General features: G+C 48.3%; 1 protein-coding gene across 2 annotated transcripts in view; it reads left to right on the top strand.

Moving 5' to 3' along the window:
- The first annotated feature begins 2186 nt into the window (after nucleotides 1-2186).
- Nucleotides 2187-6000, top strand: part of C9H8orf48 (chromosome 9 C8orf48 homolog) — a 37985-nt gene continuing 34171 nt past the window's right edge. The window contains exon 1 of one of the 2 annotated variants that reach the window (XM_030575660.1): nucleotides 2187-2322. The gene's annotated coding sequence lies outside the window, so the exon portion shown is untranslated. The remainder of the gene's footprint in view (nucleotides 2323-6000) is intronic. The other variant, XM_030575659.1, reaches the window with a different exon arrangement.

The following is a 6000-nucleotide window of genomic DNA, read 5'->3' as shown; positions in this document are numbered from 1 at the left end:
AGAGTAATATATTTTTCATGCACCAAAATTATGAATTTAAAAGGGATTGGGTGGATCAGGAGATTGAAATGAAACATCAGAATCTTTCATCTCTAGGAAATCAATTCAAATTCTGACCAAGTCAGTAACCTAAAGTCATTACCTATTTTCATAAAAATGGGTAATGCGATGAGAGAAAGTGTTGTATTGTGCAAACCATGTTTAGTGGTGAACTGTAAGGATCTATCAGTTTTTGTTTTATTTGATATTTTAATTAGTGATCTGGAAGAAACTGTGAAGAGATTGGCCTAAAATGGTGATCATTTATGTCCCAGAGTATGAAAACAGGAAGCCTATCTTAAATTACTCCAAATTGTGTTCTTATTCATTTTGGAATCTTACTATGCTATTAGCTTCACTAAACTCCTGAGATGGAACTACAACAATAAACAAACAGGTGAATCCTTGGGTTAGAGATGTATTAGCACATGGTACAAATTTTCTTGATATAGAGGGCAGACCTTTCTGAATATAATTTTTTCTTCATTTTCTCATAGTGGACCACAACTATGTGTGTGTTCTCCTTTCACTGTCACACCACCAACTCTCATTTTCTGTCATGTGGATTATTTCCCCTCCCATTCACAATCACACAAAATCTATGTAGCATCTTTAGCAATTTCACAAATGGAAAAATAAATGAGGAAAGTATTTAATGCAGGTCTTGCTTTTTTGATTTGGCAGGCTGAGTAGAAAGGAGAAGGGCCAGCACAGCATGAGCAGCCAGCTCTCTGTACATGCCAGCAAATGCTCTGCAAACCATAGACTGAGAACCATTGCTCCAAAGCATTGCCTATCCATCTCTATCTTGCTCTTTACTGTTGCTCTCCAATTATGCAGTCATTAGCTACACCATGTTTCCTGATCTACAGTGGCTAACCTGTCTTTTGTATTACAGCAATGCCCAGAAGGCTCCTTCAAGACCAGGGCCCCAGGGTGCTAAAAGGTGCCCAATGCTAGCCAAACATGGGCCAAGATGAGGTCCCTACTTTGAAGATCTCACAGTCCAAACATGACCCCAACAGCGCCAGGGCTGCCTAGAGGATTCCGGGGGCGTGGGGCCATCAGCGGCAGGTGGCTCCGGTGGACCTCCCGCAGGCCTGCGGGAGGTCCACCGGAGCTGCGGGACCAGCGGACCCTCCGCAGCCATGCCTGCGGGAGGTCCACCGGAGCCGTGGGACCGGCAAGTGGCAGGGGCCCCCCCGCATGGCAAAATGTCTAGAGCCGGCCCTGTTTGGCAGCGGGGAGCCCTTCCGTTCTGGGACCCGCCGCCGAAGTGCCTCGAAGATCTGCGGCGGGGGTCCCCAGCCAGCGAATTACCGCCGAAGCGGGACCCGCCGCCGAAGTGCAGCCCACTCTTCAGTGGTAATTTGGCGGCAGGGGCCCCCGCCGTGGGTCTTCGGGGCACTTCGGCGGCGGGTCCCTGAACGGAAGGGCCCCCCGCCGCCGAATTACCGCCGAAGACTGGGTTGCGCTTCGGCGGTAATGCGATGGCGGGGGTCCTTCCGCCAGTGAAGACCGGGAGCGGAAGAAGCTCCAGAACCTGGCCCCGCAAGTTTTCTGGGGCCCCCGAGCGAGTGAAGGACCCCACTCCAGGGGCCCCAAAAAAACTCTTGTGGGGGTCCCTGCAGAGCCCGGGGCAAATTGCCCCTCTTGCCCCCCCCCCCCGGTGGCCCTGAACAGCGCAAGCCAAGCACAGATCAGGACAAAACACACCAGTGACATGCTGTGGGAGGCAGAAAGCCAGGCCCTGGGAAATCCAGCACCTTGGGGGTATTTGTTATCCCATCCCAACCTCCTCACCCGCACCCCTCGGCTTTGTCTCGACTAAGGCTCCCTGCAAACAGAGGGCGGGTTTTCACCATCAGCCAACTCCAGGCTGGCCACTGTCGGTAGACAGGATACTGGGCTTGAGGGGCCTTTGGTCTGACACGGTAGGGTCCTTCTTACATACGAACACGGCCCTGGGGGCTTCTACCACCCTGGAGCTAGCAGGGGTCAGCCCTAGGCTGAACTCCATTAAATCAGGCAGCCGGGCCGCGCCCAGCCAGGCCGCCTCGGCGCTTCCCCCGCCTGTCACTGGCAGGCCCGGAGTCCGGGCCCCCTTCCCCCGCAGCAGTAGCGGCAGCGGGGCCAGTCAGGCCCCCGCCCGCGGGCAGCGGCCGCGTTCGAAACCGAAGTGCGGGCTCTGGGGAGGGGAGCGAGGGGAGGCGCCGCCGCGCCCGGGGCTGGGAGAGAGGCCGGGCTGGCTGCCTGGGTAATGGGAGCGGCCTGCAGGAGGAGGTGAGGCTCGGAGTTTCGTTCCTCCAGAGCGGGGGAGGGGGCGACGCAAAGCCCCTTGCCCGGTTTGAGGTCTCCCCGTCTTCCGGGGTGGGGCACAGCGCCTCTCCTAGTTCTGGGGTCTGCCCGTGTTGGGGGGGGGGGGAGCGCACAGAGCCCCTCCCCGGGTTCTGGGGTCTCCCCGTGCTGGGGGGGGGGCGCGCACAGAGCCCCTGCCCGGGTTCTGGGGTCTCCCCGTGCTGGGGGGAGACTCGCGCACAGAGCCCCTCCCCGGGTTCTGGGGTCTCCCCGTGCTGGGGGGGGGGGCTCGCGCACAGAGCCCCTCCCCGGGTTCTGGGGTCTCCCCGTGCTGGGGGGGGGCGCGCACAGAGCCCCTGCCCGGGTTCTGGGGTCTCCCCGTGCTGGGGGGGGCTCGCGCACAGAGCCCCTCTCCGGGTTCGGGGGGTGGGGGGTCTTCCTCTGCTAGCGGAGGGGGGAATTTTAGTGCAGGAGCCTTTGCAATAACATTGGCTGCATCTTTGACACAGTGCGTGTTGGCCTTTTGCATCTCATGCCCTGTGGGATCAAGCCTGGCTTAGAAAATGGCAAGGCAATACTCCAGCTTGCAGGAAGTTGTGTTAGCACTTGGCTGTTCATTGTGGTATTGTCCTTCAGTGTGTCCTAGAAGTGCTGCTATGGAAGGGGGTGTGAGCAAGATGGGATGTGCACCGGAGGATTAATGCAAAGCATGAGTACACACTGCTGGTCTAGGTCCAGCAGTGGATGGGAGTAGCAGGCCACATTCATTATTTCTTCTGCACTATGCAGCAACGGCATGTAGGCTGCTTGGTTACATGAGTGGGAGGCCCTGAAGTTTATCCTGAGCTTGAGAATTCTTCTCAGCCTTGCTATATTTCACTGTATTTTCCTCAAGTAAAGTGCTTTCTTTGTGCTTTTCTCCAGTTTTCAGGAATATTTATGCCATGTAAAGATCTTTTAGCTCATTTGGGATAGTAACACCAATGTATTCCTGATCAATTTCCAATTTGAGTTACTGCATTCTGCCTCCTGGCATTTCCCCTTCAGTTTCAATTGCGTACAGTGCTGATCACTTCATGTTCTAAAATGTTGGATAATTTAGCTGTGAGTTGCCCTATTCCCCACCAGAGTTAGCAGCATTTTCAGTCATGAGGAAAGCAATCCCCTTATAGATTGCTCTAGGATCCTGGCAAATGAACATTTCAGTGCATAATATATACACTCTCTCTTTCTTTCCCTTTTAATAGCTGCCTTTGTATTTCTAATAAGAACTACAGATGGAATTTGAGTAATCAGAATTTTAGATCCCCAATATGTATTTTTCAGTGACAATTTAGTAGCTGTTATTACATCCAAATATAGGGGTTGTTTTCCCTTGCACACGTAGGAGAAAAAATATTTGAAAATGTTATCTGACAGATTATGAGGGTGTCAAGGAAACACATGACATGCCTCCAACTCTATTTTTCCCCCTTATTCTTAGCTGCCAATGCCTGATGTAGTTGCCTCTCAACCACCTCCCCACTGCCAAACAGTTCTGCAGCCATAATTCAGGCTGGGGTACTAAGTGTTGCAGAAATGTTTAATGATAAACATCCCCTACATCCATTATATGTTTTTTCTATTGGGGTGGTTAGAATTGGACACACTATTCCAGGTGCATTGTCACCAATATCACACAAGGAGAAACTGTGGCCTCCATAACTCATCACATGGTACCTCTGCATTTTTTTTTTAAAAGAACATCTTTATGCACAATGAGTTGCCAGTTTTCCATGTGTTTGTGAACTTCTGTGATGAGCTCTTATTTCTATGTGACATAAGCCTAATAAACAAAAAATGTGATTTTTGTAAAACCTTTCAGAATATTCCCTAATTTTATGGCAAAGGAAGATGGGATCACTACTAGAGTCCCAAGGGAAAAGAGAGAGCAGTCAAAAAAAAGTTAATATTAGGAATCACTACGTGAGGGATAGATAAGAAGACAGAAAATATCATAATGCCACACTATAAATCCATGGTACGCCCATGTGCAATTCTGTCACTCCATCTCAAAGAAGATATATTGGAATTGGAAAAAAAGTACAGAGAAAGCAAGCAAAAATGGTTAGGGGTATGAAACAGTTTCTGTAGGAGGAGAGATTAAAAAGACTGGGACCGTTCAGCTTACAGAAGAGATAAGTAAGGGGGGATATGATGTAGGTCTATAAAAATCATGAATCGTTTGGAGAATGTAAATAAGGAAGTGTTATTTACCCCATCACGTAACACAACAACTAGAGGTCACCCAATGAAATTAATAGGCAGCAGGTTTAAAACCAACATAAGGAAGTACTTCACACAACGTACAGTCAACCTATGCAACTTGTTGCTACGAGATGTTGTGATTGTCAAAAGTATGTTAAAAGAAAGAATTAGATAATTCATGGAGATTATGTCCATCAGTGGCTATTAGCTAAAATGATCAGGGCTGTAACCCCATGCTCTCTCGGTGTTCCTAAGCCTCTGACTGCCAGAAGCTGGGACTAGCAGCAGCTGATGGGGAGTGTCTCTTGATAAATAGCCCTGTTCCATTCATTGTCTCTGAAGCAGCTGACTCTGATCACTGTTGGAAGACAGGATACTGGGCTAAATGGACCATTGTTAGGAAGTAGACTGAAATGAGTGATATAAATTTTGTTCCCTTCTATCTAAGAAGTTACATACCTTGCAAGCAGAACACATTTAGGCCATGTCACACTAGCGAACTTACAACAGCACAGCTGTGCAGTTGCTCATGTAGCTCCTCTGTGCATATGGGAGAGAGTTCTCCCATTGACATAATTAAGCCACCATCAGTAAGAAGCAGTAGCTATGTTGGCAAGAGAGCTTCTCCCGCTGAGATAGTGTTGTCCACACTGATACTTCTGTCAGTGTAACCTATGTCACTCAGAGGGTGGCTTTTATACACCCCTGAGCGACATAAGTGATACTGCCAAAAGTGCTAGTGTAGACATAGCCTTAGTCTATGACTGCACAAGTTAATTTGCTGACATTTGTTCATCATTGGAAACATACTGCTGCTAAGACTGCAAGTGGTCCTGGTGCCAACAGAACAATGTTGCTAAAAGATGTCCAGAATAGTGCTGGGTGGTAAACAGTTTTCCTTTTCTGCATAGGAATGAACTTGAAACATTTAGAAGCTTTGTGAAAAACAAGAACAAGAAATCCTCATTCCTCCATTAGCTAATAGCTCACTGGTTAAGGAACTACTTATTTGGTATGTGGGAGATTCTTGTTCAAATCCTTGCTCTGCCTGAGCTCAAGTCCTGATCTAAATTAATTACACAGAGCAGAGATTTGAATTAGGGTCTTCCACATCCCAAGTGAGTAGCCCAATCATTGGGCAATTGACTATTCTGGGGTTAAATTCCATCTTGGATGGGAAAAACCTTTCCTGATAAGTGTTTCATTGAAGCTAGTACGTTCCTGCAAAAAGAATTGATTTCAGCAAATCAATATTTTTCAGTTAAAAACATTAAATCAAAAATTTCCTGAATAGCTCTAGTTCAGAACCTGTGGTTTGTGAAATCAATTTCCAAATGAGAAATATCAATTATAGTATTATACTTTGTGATAGAAACATTCAAAAACTTGTAATTCCTGTGCAGGAAGAATATTTTT

The sequence above is a fragment of the Gopherus evgoodei genome, chromosome 9 (assembly GCF_007399415.2).
Source record: "Gopherus evgoodei ecotype Sinaloan lineage chromosome 9, rGopEvg1_v1.p, whole genome shotgun sequence".
In the NCBI taxonomy this organism is placed as follows: domain Eukaryota; kingdom Metazoa; phylum Chordata; order Testudines; family Testudinidae; genus Gopherus; species Gopherus evgoodei.
This window is presented reverse-complemented; position numbering and strand designations above follow the sequence as displayed.